The sequence below is a fragment of the Bubalus bubalis genome, chromosome 1 (genome assembly GCF_019923935.1).
Source record: "Bubalus bubalis isolate 160015118507 breed Murrah chromosome 1, NDDB_SH_1, whole genome shotgun sequence".
NCBI classification, from domain to species: Eukaryota; Metazoa; Chordata; class Mammalia; order Artiodactyla; family Bovidae; genus Bubalus; species Bubalus bubalis.
The window spans coordinates 113,963,872-113,981,786 of record NC_059157.1 but is presented as its reverse complement, the minus strand read 5'-3'; the positions used below and the strand labels follow the sequence as shown (position 1 = coordinate 113,981,786).

Genomic DNA, 17,915 nt, shown 5'->3' with positions numbered 1-17,915 from the left:
GAAGATGTTTACAAATAACTTGTTTGGGGTTTTAAGAAGCAAATTATAAAGCAGGCATACTTTATTTTTGTTATTCCTACATTGATATAGTTACGTATCTATGTTTTATACATGTATTTTTTTCAATTTAAATATAGTTGATTTACAACATTGTGTTAGTTTCAACGTGTATGTATTTATGTGATTAAAAAGATGAGAAAAAGATTCAGAAAAGACTAGCCAAGGAGAAAAAGAAAGCACTTTTGCACTCAGAAACGAAGACAAGAAAGACCAACTTCAATACAGCCAGAAAAAGCTCTAACGGAGTATGATGCTGAGGAATTTCTTTGATGTGAGCTTATAGAAAATTCCTGGCTGTCACTGCTGCCCCGGCCTTCACCCTGTCCTTCTTTTCACTTGTCCTCAGTCCATGAACCAGGATTTGAATCTCTTCAATCGCAGGAGGGTGGAGAAGAGCTACTCCATGTTCAAGGTCAGGAGGGCCAGCCGTGAGGAGATACCCCTCGTCCAAGGTAAGGAGCAGCGGCTAGGCCTTGCTGGAGCAGCTGTGAAGAGATACCCCACGTCCAAGGTAAGAGAAACCCAAGTAAGATGGTAGGTGTTGCGAGAGGCATCAGAGGGCAGACACACTGAAACCATACTCACAGAAAACTAGCAAATCTGAACACATGGACCACAGCCTTGTCTAACTCAATGAAACTAAACCATGCCGTGTGGGGCCACCAAAGATGGGCGGGTCATGGTGGAGAGGTCTGACAGAATGTGGTCCACTGGAGAAGGGAATGGCAAACCACTTCAGTATTCTTGCCTTGACAACCCCATGAGTAGTATGAAAAAGCAAAATGATAGGATACTGAAAGAGGAACTCCCCAGGTCAGTAGGTGCCCAATATGCTACTGGAGATCAGTGGAGAAATAACTCCAGAAAGAATGAAGGGATGGACCCAAAGCAAAAACAATACGAAGTTGTGGATGTGACTGGTGATAGAAGCAAGGTCTGATGTTGTAAAGAGCAATATTGCATAGGAACCTGGAATCTTAGGTCCATGAATCAAGGCAAATTAGAACTGGTCAAACAGGAGATGGCAAGAGTGAACGTCGACATTCTAGGAATCAGCAAACTAAAATGGACTGGAATGGGTGAATTTAACTCAGATGACCATTATATCTACTACTGTGGGCAGGAATCCCTTAGAAGAAATGGAGTAGACATCATGGTCAACAAAAGAGTCTGAAATGCAGTACTTGGATGCAATCTCAAAAATGACAGAATGATCTCTGTTCATTTCCAAGGCAAATCATTCAATATCATGGTAATCCAAGCCTATGCCCCAACCAGTAATGCTGAGGAGCTGAAGTTGAACGGTTTTATGAAGACCAACAGACCTTTTAGAACTAACAAACACCCAAAAAAGATGTCCTTTTCATTATAGGGGACTGGAATGCAAAAGTAGAAAGTCAAGAAACACCTGGAATAACAGGAAAATCTGGCCTTGGAATACGGAATGAAGCAGGGCAAAGGTTAATAGAGTTTTGCCAAGAGAACACACTGGTCATACCAAACACCTTCTTCCAACAACACAAGAGAAGACTCTACACATGGACATCACCAGATGGTCAACACCGAAATCAGACTGATTATGTTCTTTGCAGCCAAAGACGGAGAAGCTCTATACAGTCAACAAAAACAAGACCAGGAGCTGACTGTGGCTCAGATCATGAACTCCTTATTGCCAAATTCAGACTGAAATTGAAGAAAGTAGGGAAAACCACTAGACCATTCAGGTATGACCTAAATCAAATCCCTTATGATTATACAGTGGAAGTGAGAAATAGATTTAAGGGACTAGATCTGATAGCTAGAGTGCCTGATGAACTATGGAATGAGGTTCGTGACACTGTACAGGAGACAGGGATCAAGACCATCCCCATGGAAAAGAAATGCAGAAAAGCAAAATGGCTGTCTGGGGATGCCTTACAAATAGCTGTGAAAAGAAGAGAAGCAAAAAGCAAAGGAGAAAAGGAAAGATAGAAGCATCTGAATGCAGAGTTCCAAAGAATAGCAAGGAGAGATAAGAAAGCCTTCTTCAGCGATCAGTGCAAAGAAATAGAGGAAAACAACAGAATGGGAAAGACTAGAGATCTCTTCAAGAAAATTAGAGATACCAAGGGAACATTTCATGCAAAGGTGGGCTCAATAAAGGACAGGAATGGTATGGACCTAACAGAAGTAGAAGATATTAAGAAGAGGTGGCAAGAATACACAGAAGAACTGTACAAAAAAGATCACGACCAAGATAATCACGATGGTGTGATCACTCACTTAGAGCCCGACATCCTGGAATGTGAAGCCAAGTGGGCCTTAGAAAGCATCACTACGAACAAAGCTAGTGGAGGTGATGGAATTCCAGTTGAGCTATTCCAAATCCTGAAAGATGATGCTGTGAAAGTGCTGCACTCAATATGCCAGCAAATTTGGAAAACTCAGCAGTGGCGACAGGACTGGAAAAGGTCAGTTTTCATTCCAATGCCCCCAAAAAGTAAATGCCAAAGAATGTTCAAACTACCGCACAATTGCACTCATCTCACACACTAGTAAAGTAATGCTCAAAATTCTCCAAGCCAGGCTTCAGCAATACATGAACCGTGAACTTCCAGATGTTCAAGCTGGTTTTAGAAAAGGCAGAGGAACCAGAGATCAAATGGCCAACATCCGCTGGGTCATGGAAAAAGCAAGAGAGTTCCAGAAAAACATCTATTTCTGCTTTATTGACTATGCCAAAGCCTTTGACTGTGTGGATCACAATAAACTGTGGAAAATTCTGAAAGAGATGGGCATACCAGACCACCTGACCTGCCTCTTGAGAAACCTGTATGCAGGTCAGGAAGCAACATTTAGAACTGGACATGGAACAACAGACTGGTTCCAAATAGGAAAAGGAGTACGTCAAGGCTGTATATTGTCACCCTGCTTATTTAACTTCTATGCAGAGTACATCATGAGAAACGCTGGACTGGAAGAAGCACAAGCTGGAATCAAGATTGCCGGGAGAAATATCAATAACTTCACATATGCAGATGACACCACCCTTACGGCAGAAAGTGAAGAGGAACTCAAAAGCCTCTTAGTGAAAGTGAAAGAGGAGAGTGAAAAAGTTGGCTTAAAGCTCAACATTCCAAAAATGAAGATCATGGCATCTGGTCCCATCACTTCATGGGAAATAGATGGGGAAACAGTGGAAACAGTGTCAGACTTTATTTTTGGGGGCTCCAAAATCACTGCAGATGGTGATTGCAACCATGAAATTAAAAGACGCTTACTCCTTGGAAGGAAAGTCTTGACCAACCTAGATAGCATATTCAAAAGCAGAGACATTACTTTGCCAACAACGGTCCGTCTAGTCAAGGCTATGATTTTTCCAGTGGTCATGTATGGATGTGAGAGTTGGACTGTGAAGAAAGCTGAGGGCCAAAGAATTGATGGTTTTGAACTGTGGTGTTGGAGAAGACTCTTGAGAGTCCCTTGGACTGCAAGGAGATCCAACCAGTCCATTCTAAAGGAGATCAGTCCTGGGTGTTCTTTGGAAGGACTGATGCTAAAGCTGAAACTCCAGTACTTTGGCCACCTCATGCGAAGAGTTGACTCATTGGAAAGGACTCTGATGCTGGGGGGGATTGGGGGCAGGAGGAGAAGGGGACAACAGTGGATGAGATGGCTGGATGGCATCACCGACTCAATGGACATGAGTTTGAGTGAACTCCAGGAGTTGGTGATGGACAGGGGGGCCTGGTGTGCTGCAATTCATGGGGTTGCAAAGAGTCGGACACAACTGAGCGACTGAACTGAAGTGAATCTCAGAAACAGGAAACAGAGGCCTCCATTATTATCAGTATGACTAATGATAACAGTAATACCTCTCATGGGAGGAGCACTTCATCTTTTCTATGACTGCTTCACACACCCAACCAGTCTTTAAAACAACCTTTACCTGAGCATTGACCAAGAGTAGGACCCCATTTGCAGCTCATCCCAGTCTGAAATGCACACCCTCCCCCAGGCCAGGAATTAAATGAGTAAATCAGGGATGCTCGCTCAGGCCACACAAATCAGGAGAGGACCGTGTACATCATGCAGATGTCACCAAAGGGCAGTTCTGAGGGTTTTTGGCTAAGACTGTTACCAAAACTCAAGTCCCTGTGCCTGCCGCACAGTGAGCCAAATAATACCAAAATGTCTGAGTTTAGAGTGAGAAAGATTTACCGCAGGGCCCCACAAGGATTGAGTGGATTATGCCTTAAAACCCCCAAACCCCTCAAAAGTTTTCAGCAAAGCCCTTTTCTAGGAAGGTGAGAGAAGGGCATGGTTAGTTGTTGCAAACTTCTTGGTGTTTTTTCTTGATGTCAGTCATGGCCAGGTAACGATGTTCCTATAAATCTCTACCAAATGTTATTGTGTTTTTACAAGAAAGGACAAGGTCCCAAGGCTCAACTTTCACTCTCCAAGGTCCAGGTCCTGGCTAAGAGGAGACAGATCTCAGCTGGCTGCTCCTTCAAGGCCAGGTCCCCAAACCCTGCCCAGCTGTCATTGCTGAGGGAGTCAGGTGCCCAGGACCCAGTTGGCCCTCAGACTTCTCATGCAGCCTGTATAGTGGGTGCTAGGTCCCAAGGCAGCCTGCCAGCACTATTAGGCTGCAAGGCAGGGATGGGAGAGAGGTTCAGCACTGCCTCAAGGCCCGGGCTCATGTGCGGCCTTGGCAAGGGCTCTGGAGCCCTGCATGACATAGCCCCCCAGCCTGTTCCCCGCCCACCCCGCCCCCAGCTCACCCACTGGCCTGAGGCCAGGTAAGCTGGATTGCCCTAGGGAGAAGGCCGGGATTCACCTCTTACCTCACTCTCTGCCTGATGACCATCATTCCAGCAACAGTTGGCTGAAGAGCCCCATTAACGGTACATCATTGACAGTTGGTTGCTTGGGGGAGGGGCCCACCGCAGTGCAGACCAATGGCTGAGCAGGACCACTAACAGTCACACATGGACAGTTGGTTGCTTGGGGGAGGGGCCCACCGCAGTGGTGACCAATGGCTGAGCAGGACCACTAACGGTCACACATGGACAGTTGGTTGCTTGGGGGAGGGGCCCACCGCAGTGCAGACCAATGGCTGAGCAGGACCACTAACAGTCACACATGGACAGTTGGTTGCTTGGGGGAGGGGCCCACTGCAGTGCAGACCAATGGCTGAGCAGGACCACTAACGGTCACACACGGACAGTTGGTTGCTTGGGGCAGGGGTCCTTTGCAGTGCTGAACAATGGCTGAGTGACCATTAATGGTCTCATAGTAACCATTGCTTGGTAACAGGGTGAGAGATAACAAGCTGAAGAGGAGCTATGAATAATGACGAATCATATTATGCAATAGAGGAGGGCAATGTGCAACCCGTAGCGTGCAGCAGTTGCTGGGCACCATTACGGTGCAAGCCACTATGGTTATAGTTACTGCAAGACCACTACCATGGGATGGTTAGAGTGGCAGCAGTTAGAGCTCCCCTCTCAGTATAAGCAGCCTGAGGAGCCTGAGGGCCAGTAGGGTCCTGGATGCTTGGCTCCTTCAGTGATTACGGATGAGCAGGGCCTGGAGACCTGGCTGAGATCTGTCTCTTCAGAAGGGCCTAGGTACTGGTGGGAGTACTCAGACTGAGTGCTGGACCCAGGCAGGGTAACCAGCTAGAGCAAGGACCCCCTCCTGTTAGCCAGGGCCTGGGCCTTGGAGGGTGAAAGCTGAAACTTGGAAACTTGCCCTTTCTTGTCAGAACAGAGAATAATATTTGTTTGGTGGAGATTTACAGGAACATCGTTACCTGACAGTGGTTTGACCTCAAGAACAAAGGATTTAGCACCAAGAAATCTGCAACAACTAACCACGCCTCTCCCTCACCTTTCCTAGAAAAGGTCTTGCTAAAAGCTTTCAGGGAGTTTGGTCTTTTTAAGGCATGATCCACCCATCTCCTTGTGGGGCCTGCAGTAAACCTTTTTCTGTTGCAAACTCCAACATGTTGGTAATGTTTGGCCTCAGTGTGTGTCAGGTACATAGACTAGCATTTCCGTTAACAAGATCAGTGGAGGCATGGAAAACACTCTACCCCATTTCTCATTTATTCCCAGTATTCAGAGTGGGTAGCTGGGGAAGAATTCCATGCCCTGAGGACAAAGCTGGCAATTAAAGAAATGTCCCCAGTTCCCTTCCTCTGGGCTCTGGGGAGCTCTGCCTCCTCCCAATGCAAAAGAGAATTTTGTTGAGAATCAAAACAATTATATGTGTGCATGAGTGCAGGTGAGTTTGATGCAAGTGTCTGAAATTAGGGTTCTGGCAGGTAGGCAGGCTTTTGCAGGCTTCAGCAGCTGTCCTTTTGTGCAGAAACATGGATAAAGCACCCCATGCTCACTGCTAAACTCGGCTCCTCATTGTTATCCAAACAATGGAGTCAAGAGGTAGATGAGAGTGGAGGCAAAGAGAGGGGCTCTTGTGGAGCCAATTCCATGCCCAGGAATAAGCATCCAAGGGCAGTGATTCATTGAGGCTTTATATTTTAAGACCTCCTTTTAGGACAGGTTGGATAAGCCAGGTGGCTCTGTAAGGGCCTTGGGGAGGAGAAAGAAAAGACCGATTCCATCTTCCCACCTTGCCCACACAGGGAGATTCAGGAGGAGGTTCTGGAAATGACAACATTCTATTAGGACTCTTAGAAGGTCAGGGTCCACTCGCAAGGAGCTCCCTCTCCATCCTCAACAAAGCACTTCAACATGCACCATCAGTTTGATCCTTACAACAGGGGAATGGACAACCTATTGGTTTATAGCAGGCAGCATCCCAAGGACCATGTCACATAGGAGGTCTTGAGGAAAGTGAGGGACTCTGTGGGGAAGAATGAGGCCCTGTGAGGTCTGGTAAGCAAGGTTTCAGCAGCCTGGCTAAGCTCCAGGAGAGAAGGTAATTAACACAGGGCTACAGGAAAAGTTCTTTCCACCTTCTGAATGTGTGGATGTGGTTTCTTCTAAGTCTTAACCTTCTCACTAATTCTTCCCACATCTCTTCTAGTAGTAATAACCAGTCAACTTTGCAAACAGACTCTAAAGTATTTGTGGTCCACAGACATTTACCCCAATGTGCAGTATTTGCAACAACTACATACACATGTTCTCATTCTGGTGATTCCCCCAACCTTTCGCCTAACCCCCCACCATCGAGATTAGCTTCTCTTCCTAACATTCAGGTCTACCAGCTCAGGGTCCTCAAACACACGGCCTTAGAAAACACACTTTCCCTGATATTCAGCCCTCTTCTTGTGAAGCCATAGATAAGGGCCCATCCAGGAAGGGAAAAGGATCAAGCTGAAATCTGAGAAACCACACTGATCCAGAGGCCCTGGCGGTGCCTAGTGTACAAGGAGCACTGGGCAAAGGCTTGGTGCCCTTTGGGTTCAGCTTCATCAGGAAATATATCTCCCAACTCAACTCAGATACTATTGATAATTTGTCCTGCTCTTGTAGGGCGAACCATTTATGCTTTAGTAACATGGAGATGCAGGTTTAACGACAGGTGACAGCCAACAGCAGGTCTTACATGAAGATTATTCACTTCCATGCTCACCTGGAGGTAATGTTCATCCTGGTGGGAATAAGGTTGTCACTCTTTTTGAATACTGCATTTCATTCTAAGAAGTAGGTACTAGTATCATGACCACCAAGAAGCTGGAACCTAGGGAGGCGCCTAACTTGCCTATCATCACACATATAATAGAGATAAGGGAGCCAGGATTAGAATTGGATCTCTCTGAGTCCAATGCCCCAAATCTGCACCCTCCTTGCCCTGGAACTCCTTCTCTCTCCTCCAGACCTATCTGAATCCTGCCATGTGACTCTATACCAATGGCATCACTAGAAGAGACCTGGGGGGATAGTCCCGCTCATATTGATCTCTCCTCCCTCTGCTCTTTTATTACACTCACAGTCTGAGGTACTCCACCTAGCATTTGATTTTTTTTTCACTCTATTTCTCTCTGATTGCTTCATATGTGACCTCTTGGCTCCAAATCAGTCCTTGATCCTGGATCATTTTCTCTCACTTCTCCCACTGTGCCGTGGGCACTGCAAGCACTAGTGAACAATTAGTTTGAGAGACACAGATTCACACTCTAGTTGGCACCCTCTCTCTGGGGTACAGAATTTCAAAAGTCAGAATTTTTCCCAATTCTACCTTTTTGGCTCCTTTTACAAATTAACAGTTGTGTTTATGAAGAATTCTAAAGAAATGGGAAAATGCTTATGATAAAATGTCACGCTAAAAGAGAAAGGATGCAAAAATAAATATACCTGTCTGAGTTCAACTATGTAAAAAATACATTAAAATGTTGGAGAAAATATATTAAAGAAAAAAAGAAAATAAAGACTGGAAGGAAATATACCAAAGGTTAAAGAGGGGTTATCTCTGGTAGGACTATTAAAGATTGCTATTTTTCCATTTAGTTTTCAGTCTCTCTTTTGGAAATGTCAGAAACTGCACTTAAATTCCAGAATGAAAGTCAAATTGGATTCTATCTGTAGAGGAGTCAGTGAGAGTGAACTTGGTGGTGAAAAAGAGTTACATTAGGAAAAAATTCTAAAAATATTTCATTCAGGGCCCAAATAGACAAACAAAAATCACTCTAGGAACTAAAAATGGAGGAAAATTGACTACCCAAACAACAGAAAAGCTAAGAAGCCAAATAGGATGGAGTCAGAGTCACCCATGGAAACTTCCCATTTCCAGGACAGGTGGGCCTAACTTCCTTCACCCAGAAAATGGAGCCATCAGAGAGAGAGGAGAATAATGCCCCATCTCCTTTTTTCCTCCACCCTTCAGTTTCCTGCCAGTGAAATTCAGTTAGAGGCCAGATCTCACGGGGCCTGGGAAACACAGTCTGCAGGGGGCTGGCAACCTGCCAAACCCAACAGGGCAGGAGAAGCTGGGAGAGGAGGGGATCTGAAGGGAAACTCTCTCAGGACCAGCATGAAGGGGGTTAAATTAGATTAAATATCAAATAAATTCTAGGTCAGGTCAATACAGAATAAAAGGACACATGTTGACAATTTTCAGGAGCATGTAAGTTTTGCACACATACAATCAGTTCAAGGCAAACACATTCTATTTTAACAGCCAACTCTAAATATCAGTATTTCCCAAACTTTCCTGATAGTAAGAGTCCCCTGGAGTTATTTGTTAAACACACAGGTTCCCAGGCCCCTACCTGAAGATATGAATTTTGATCTGCCCAGACCGTCTGTGGTAGATTAAAAGACAGCAATAAATTGTTTGCTGCTGCTGCTGCTGCTAAGTCGCTTTAGTCGTGTCCAACTCTGTGCGACCCCATAGACGGCAGCCCACTAGGCTCCCCCGTCCCTGGGATTCTCCAGGCAGGAACACTGGAGTGGGTTGCCATTTCCTTCTCCAATGCATGAAAGTGAAAAGTTAAAGTGAAATCGCTCAGTCATGTCCAACTCTTAGTGACCCCATGGACTGCAGCCTACCAGGGTCCTCCATCCATGGGATTTTCCAGGCAAGAGTACTGGAGTGGGGTGCCACTGTCTTCTCCAAATTGTTTGCTAGTCCTCCCATTAAGAGACAGAGTCCACTCCCCTTCCTTTGCATCTGGAATGGTTTTAGTGACTTGCTTGACCAATAGAATGAAATAGAAGGAGCCGTCTAAGGCCTTGGAGCATCTGCTGAGTACCCTTGAAATACTCACAATGAGAAAGCCAACCACGACATAGGAAATCTAACTACCCTGAGACCCCCATCCTATCCGAAAGCCCCAGAGAGCCTTGTGGAAGGACCACACAAAGAGAGGGAAATGGCTGGCCAGCTCAGCTGTTCCCCTTAGCATCAGACATGATATGAAGAGCTGTCCTAGACATCCCAGCCTCTGCACACACAATGTGAGTGTGAGTGTGTGTGTGTGTGTGTGTGTGTGTGTGTGTTGGGGAAGCAAAAGATGGTAGGGAAAGAATCTAGCTACAGCCAATATGGAAGCCTCAAACATAGTAGTAGTGTACCTGTCCCAGCCATCTCTAACCATAAGAGCCACCACTGAGGCCTCAAATGTTATGAAGTAGAGATAAGCCACCCCCACTGTGCCCTGCCTGAATTCTTGACCCACAAAATCACAAGCATAATAAAATGGCTTTTGTTTCAGGCTGTTATGTCTTGGGGTCAGCAACAGATAAAAGGAACACCTTGCCAGGGATTTGAGAGTCTTCAGAAGTGATCTGGTACACCCCCAGCCTCCTCAGGTAGGACTATGTTCCAAGTAACTGACAGATGGATGTCAGTGTTGGTGATGGAGGGAAGGGGACTCATTCGAGTCTTGAAGATAAATGACAGCACTCAGACACATAAACACTAGGGGGAAAGTCAGAGGCCCTGGAAGGATTCAGAGGAGAACTGCTCCCTGGTTTTTGTTTTTTCCAGCTTTGGGGCTTGAAAACAAATTCTTTTCCTCTCCAAATGCTTTCTGCTCCTCATGTCCTATCTATTCTCCATCCCGTCCCTTCATCACCTTCCAACTCTGTTCAAAGTTGCTTCCTAGAGTAAGTAAGACCTGACCTGGTTCTAGTTTCATTTTCTACATTTTCTCAATGGCCATGCACAGAAATTGAGGAAAATAATTGTGGAGTAAAATAAGGTGGTTTGGGAAAGTAGTTATGGACTGTAAAGCACTGTATAAATAAATATTTCCCTTGTATGTTTCTTTTTATACAATCTTGTATGTAAGACTTCTCCAGAGACAAGAACTGGGTGGTCACAGGGAGAAGCATTTCTATTCCCTGCTTCCTGTGCCTCTTTCAAAACTCCTGGAATCCCATGCATGCTGTGAGGGTATGCGCTGATATCACATACAGTATCAACACTTGAACAAATATAAGACTTGAAGCCTTATGAGTACTTGGATTACTGTCTCAGGACACATTCCACTCCATCTCCATTCCAAGGTAAACCTGTGTGCTCAGTCTTGTCTATGTGACATATAGTGAGAAGACCAGAACAGTCTTCAGTTCAGTCGCTCAGTCATGTCCAACTCTTTGCAACCCCATGGGCTGCAGCATGCCAGGCTTCTCTGTCCATCACCAACTCCCAGAGCTTGCTCAAACTCATGTCCATCGAGTCAGTGATGCCATCCAACCATCTCATCCTAAGTCCCCTTCTCCTCCACCTTCTTTCCCAGCATCAGGGTCTTTTCCAATGAGTCAGTTCTTCCCATTAGGTGGCCAAAGTATTGGAGCTTCATCTTCAGCATCAGTCCTTCCAATGAATATTCTGGACTGACTTCCTTCAGTATTGACTGGTTTGATCTCCTTGCAGTCCAAGGGACTCTCAAGAGTCTTCTCCAACACCACAGTTCAAAAGCATCCGTTCTTCGGTGCTCAGTTTTCCTTATAGTCCAACTCTCACATCCATACATGACTACTAAAAAACCATAGCTTTGATTAGATGGACCTCTGTTGGCAAAGTGATGTCTGCTTTTTAATATGCTGTCTAGATTGGTCATAGCTTTTCTTCCAAGGATCAAGCATCTTTTAATTTCATGGCTGCAGTTACCATCTTCAGTGATTTTGGAGCCCCCCAAAATAAAGTCTGTCACTGTTTCCATTTTTTCCCCATCTATTTGCCACGAAGTGATGGGACCAGATGCCATGATCTTCGTTTTCTGAATGTTGAGCTTTTTCAAATTCCTCTTTCACTTTCATCAAGAGGCTCTTTAGTTCTTTCACTCTCTTTAGTTCTTTAGGTATTGCACTAGGAGGACAGTCTTAGTGCAATACCTACTCACTGGGAGACTTGAGGTGTCAGGTATTAGACAGTTCTCCATGGTGCCCTGCAATTATGAGCAGAGGCCCTGATAACTTCTGTTTCACACCACCTTTTCCCTCTGAGGCAAAGAGCAGATTTGTTTGCTGGTCAGTGTAATAAAGACATCTCCTTCTGGGACAAAGGCTAGGCAGATTTGCACCTGTTCATGTGCAGCCTCTGTCAGGCCTCCTCTGCATGGCTGCTGTGGGTAAGGGATAGCCACACAAATATGCTAAAGCTCATGCTACTGGTTTTGCCATGAGTAACGAAGTCCTTTGTCTCTGAGCCAGGCTAACTTGTTAGCTTGCAAATAGGTAATAACTCAGGCCCTTCTGAGTTGGAGTTTTTGGCCACTGGGTACTAGAGTACACACTCCCCCCTCCCCTAAACACCTGCTCCAGTTTCTCCCATTTTTCCTGTCCAAAGTACTTCCTTCTGTCAAATCCTTGATGACAAACCCACTGCCTGTGCTAGCACAAGACAAGAAAAGCTGAAGGTAAATGTAATTAAGGGACTAATTCAAGCACTAGACACCAATTTCTGTCAGAACCAGCCTTGCTGAGGGGATAATGATACTAAGTAAGGCAGCTTTTGCTCTGAAGAAAAATCTATTCAGAAATTTCGTTTTTCCTACACAGCTTTTCTCCTCAACAATCCCAGTCCCCTCAGGACTGTTTTCTCACTGTCCTAAAAGTCCACATCCTCCACTCCATTGTTGCACTGCAGAATCAGTTTATTTAGACACCTTGTGAAAACTGCAGATTCCTGTTTCACCCCTGACCTACTGAGTCAGAGTCTTTAGTGGTGGGGTCCTGGAACTTGCATTTGAAACAAATGCCCAGGTGATTGTAAGTATGCCAAAATCTGCTTTAAACACTGCGGGCTCAATCCTGGCTTAACATGAAAATATGATGCCCAGGTTCCAGGCCAGAAAATCTCATTAATTTCTCTGGTGTGGGGCCTTGGCGCAGTTTTTTTTTCTCCTAATGCTTTCTTAGAAGAGTCCATTTGCAGTCAGGATTCAAAACCCCCAGTCTATTTACCCTAATTGGAAATGCATATATTTGGAGTTTTCTCTAATATTCTTCTGCTCCAACATCCCATTGCCCTTCAACAAATGTGTTTAGTTCTTCTCCCTTCGAATATAAATCTTAAGACTTTCCTCCACATGTAACTCTTTAATAAATCACTTACAATAGAAATCTACCCTCACAATGTACAGTTAATTGGCCCATTACCTTTCTTTCACTCCACCTTGGGGCTCCAGTTAATCCATTTATAATTCATGTATCCATTAACCCCCATGAGCCTTGCTAAAGGTATCTCAGCAACCACTGGGTTTCTCCTGGCTTATGACTCTGCCATTCAGAGTCAATTCTCCCTGCCTCCCTCCCTATCCCCTCTCCTCAGCACCCAAATCTTTAGGGGAATGGAAGCCCGGGAAGACAGCCTTCATACCCGCAGGTCTGGGAACATTTGCTAATAAAGTGGAGTCCGAATGGTTGCTAAAGATCATAGCTTCTCATCCCCCACACACTCCCTCTGACTGGATGGGTGACCAGGGTGCCACAGAAGCCTCTATTTAGATACTAAATTCAGCAGGTCTGACATAGAAGGCCTGCTTTCTTCTCACTGTGCTCTCAAGGGTACCACTTAACAGGAGGGTTACTTAGGTACCTCTAAACATAAGACATTGACTTTTTGTTTTTTGGAAATACTTCCCCTTCCGTCAACCATATCGATATATTTATATCATAAATTTCAAATGCTCAGTATTGTGTTTGATCTAAAAAATTAATTGTTTTTATTTTTTTATTGGGGGATAACTGCTTTACTGTTTATGGGGTTCTCAAGGCAAGAATGCTGAAATGGTTTGCCATTCCCTTCTTAAGTGAACCACGTTTTGTCAGAAGTCTGCACCATGACCCCTACGTCTCGGGTGGCCTACATGGCATAGCTCATAGTTTCATTGATTTAGGCAAGGTTGTAGTCCAACTCAACGTTCAGAAAACGAAGACCATGGCATCTGGTCCCGTCACTTCATGGCAAATAGATGGGGAAACAATGGAAACAGGGACAGACTACTTTCTTGGGCTCCAAAATCACTGTGGATGGTAACTGCAGCCATGAAATTAAAAGACACTTGCTCCTTGGAAGAAAAGCTATGACAAACCTAAACAGTATTTAAAAAGCAGAGACATCACTTTGCCTACAAAGTTCTGTATAATCAAAACTATGGTTTCTCCACTAGTCATGTACTGATGTGAGAGGTGGACTATAAAAAAGGCTAAACACCGAAGAATTGAAGCCTTCGAACTGTGGTGCTGGAGAAGACTCTTGAGAGTCTCTTGGACTACAAGGAGATCAAACCAGTCAATCCTAAAGGAAATCAACCCTGAATATTCATTGGAAGGACTGATGCTGAAGCTCCAATGCTTTGGCCACCTGGTGTGAAGAGCCAACACGTTAGAAAAGGCCCTGATGCTGGGAAAGACTGAAGGCAGGAGGAGAAGGGGATGACAGAGGATGAGATGGTTGGATGGCATCACCGACTCAATGGACATGAGTTTGAGCAAACTCCAGGAGATAGTGAAGGACAGGGAAGCCTGGTGTGCTGCAGTCCATAGGGTCACAAAGAGTCAGACATGACTGAGCAACTAAACAACAATTGTTTTACAATATTGTCTCCATTTCTGCCATGCAACAACTCAAATCAGCTGTAACTATATATATATGTGTGAGTGTGTGTGTGTGTGTGTGTGTGTGTGTGTGTGTATATATATATATATCTCCCCTCCCTCTTGAACCTCCCTCCCCCTACCCCCCATTCGACCCCTCTAGGTCATCACAGAGGGCCAGGCTGGACTCCCTGTGTTATATAGCAGCTTCCCACTAGCTATCTATTTTATACATGGTACAAATATAGGCTACTCTCTCAATTCATCTCACATTCTTCTTCCTCTGCTGTGTCCACAAATCCATTCTCCATGTCCGCATCTTTATTCCTGCCCTGCAAATAGGTTCATTAATATCTATTTTTGTAGATTCCATGCTGCTGCTAAGTCACTTTAGTCGTGTCCGACTCTGTGCAACCCTGTAGACGGCAACCCACCAGGCTCCCCCGTCCCTGGGATTCTCCAGGCAAGAACACTGGAGTGGGTTGTCATTTCCTTCTCCAACACATGAAAGTGAAAAGTGAAAGTGAAGTCACTCAGTCGTGTCCGACTCTTCGCGACCCCATGGACTGCAGCCTACCAGGCTCCTCCATCCATGGGATTTTCCAGGCAAGAGTACTGGAGTGGGGTGCCATTGCCTTCTCCACCTCTCTCAGTTATAAGCCCTCCCTCCTTTCCTTTTTACATGATTTTCACTGTCTTTGCCCCTCTTTCCTTCCCCAATGCTCTCTCTCACATTCAGTCACAAACAAATACACCCCCTCCTCCATAATCTCTGCACGCCAGCCTTACAGAACTACACAGAAACGTATGGAGTTTCCCAAACACTCCAAGCTATTCTGCTGCTGCTGCTGCTGCTGCTAAGTTGCTTCAGTCGTGTCCGACTCTTATGTGACCCCATGGACGGCAGCCCACCAGGCTCCCCCAGTCCTGGGATTCTCCAGGCAAGAACACTGGAGTGGGTTGCCATTTCCTTCTCCAATGCAGGAAAGTGAAAATTGAAAGTGAAGTCGCTCAGTCGTGTCTGACTCTTAGCGACCCCATGGACTGCAGCCTACCAGGCTCCTCCGTCCATGGGATTTTCCAGGCAAGAGTACTGGAGTGGGTTGCCATTGCCTTCTCTGTAGATTCCATATATATGTGTTAATATATATTTGTTTTTCTCTTTCTGACTTACTTCACTGTGTATAACAGGCTCTAGACTCATCCACATCAGTTCAACCAATTCACACTTGTTCCTTTTATAGCTGAGTAATATTCCACTATATACAAGACATTGACTTCTTTATGGGGAGGAGAGAGAAGAGTATTACAGAGCCTACATTCCACATGAATTAAAGACAGCAAGATCTATGTGCTCCACGTCTACCCCACTTGCTGTGCTTTTTAGGAGGCTCTCCCGTACCCCTACCAAGGTGAGCTCTGGACAGCACTGCCAAGTCATCAAGATCATTGATGTATTAAATCACTAGCCATTTCTGCCAGTATAATTCCCCTCTTCTGCCATACTCCCCTTCCAGAAGAGTAACTAGCCCCACACTCGCACCACAGTCACCTCTGTCAAAACTCCCACTGAGTAGGACTCTGATAAACTCAGGCTTGGAGCACTGATAAGATATGGCCAGGGAAACATCTTGTGTCAAAAGAATGAGTCACTTTCATTGTCAAAATGTAGACTGGGCTGAGCTGGAGGGAGAGATTTTCTAAGGGGAAAGCGAGAAGGTTTTTATTCCTAGGATAAAGTAACAAGTTAATTAGCCTCAGCCTCTGCCTAATGAAAATATAAACTGGGGGAAGTAATCAGAGATCTTAGCATTTCATTCAGTAAACAAATGGGCACCTATTTGCAACAGGTTCTGATTGAGCACTGTGTGGATTTAGTAATGGATGAGATATGTCCTTTTCTACCATAAAAAGCAATCACACATGAAGAAGATACTTGGATAAGAATGGTCAATAAACCACAAAAAAATGTTCAATATCACTAATCATTGCTGCTGCTGCTGCGGCTAAGTCGCTTCAGTCGTATCCAACTCTGTGTGACCCCATAGACGGCAGCCCACCAGGCTCCCCCATCCCTGGGATTCTCCAGGCAAGAACACTGGAGTGGGTTGCCATTGTCTTCTCCAATGCATGAAAGTGAAAAATGAAAAGTGAAAGTGAAGTCGCTCAGTCGTGTCCGACTCTTCGCGACCCCATGGACTGCAGCCCACCAGGCCCCTCTCTCTGTGGGATTTTCCAGGCAAGAGTACTGGAGTGGGGTGCCATTGGCTTCTCCCACTAATCATTATGGAAACACAAATCAAAACTACAAAGAGATACCACCTCACACTCATTAGGATGACTACTATAAAAAACAAAACAAAAACAAAATCATGTTTGCAAGGATATGGAGAAATTGAACCCTTTTGCACTGTTGGTGAGAATGTAAAATGGTGTAGCTGCTGTAGTAAATAGTATGGCAATTTTAAAGACAGAATTACCAAATGGTGCAGCAATTCCACTCCTTGGTATATACAAAAAAAACAAAACAAAACAAAACAAAAACAAAAAAAACCCACCTAAAAGCATGTCTTAATGAGATATTGGTACACCTATGCTCATAACAGCTTTACTGACAGTAGCTAAAATATGGAAGCAACTCAAGTGTCCATTGACAGATAAATGAATAAAAAAAAAATGGTATGTATATACTAGTATATTGTCTGGCCCTAAAAAGAAAAGAACTTCTGACACATACTACAACAAGGATGAACCTTGAGGACCTTATGCTAAGTGAAATAAGTCAGCCACAAAGACAAATACGGTACCTTAGACTGGGCAAAATCATTGAGAAAAAGGTAGAATGGTGGTTGCTAGGGGAGGGGACAATGAAGAGTTATCATTGAATGGGTACCTGGATGACACTTTGATTGCAGCCTCATGAGAGGCCATGAGGCAGCAGACCCAGTAAGTTGTGTCTACACTCCTGACCCACAGAAACTGTAAGATGAAAACTGTGTGTTACTGTAAGCCATTAAGTTTCAGAGTAATTTGTTACAAAGAAATAGATAACTAACATACTACCTTCAAGTCCTCTCTCTAGCCCCCAAAATGTGCCAGCCTATGGTTTCGATTTCTGACCCATTAATATCTTTCAATACCCACGTCTGGGCTCCATTTCCTTAGGATAATTTTATATTCTACATAATTTTCATCAGATTGATATTTCCTATGGCAGAAGGATGCAGTCACTATAAAGGCATTCCTGGGCTCAGAACAGTCAATGTGGAAACATTCAAACTGAGATTGGTAACAGGATTCTCATTCTTGATCTGCACAAGGTCTCTGTAGCCTGTTTCTAAAACACGAGGGCAC

The 17,915-nt window shown here is 44.7% G+C and overlaps 1 protein-coding gene across 17 annotated transcripts in view; it reads right to left on the bottom strand.

The window, feature by feature from the left end:
* Positions 1–17,915, bottom strand: part of KALRN (kalirin RhoGEF kinase) — a 705,208-nt gene that overhangs the window by 528,545 nt on the left and 158,748 nt on the right. The gene's annotated exons all lie outside the window — the stretch shown is intronic.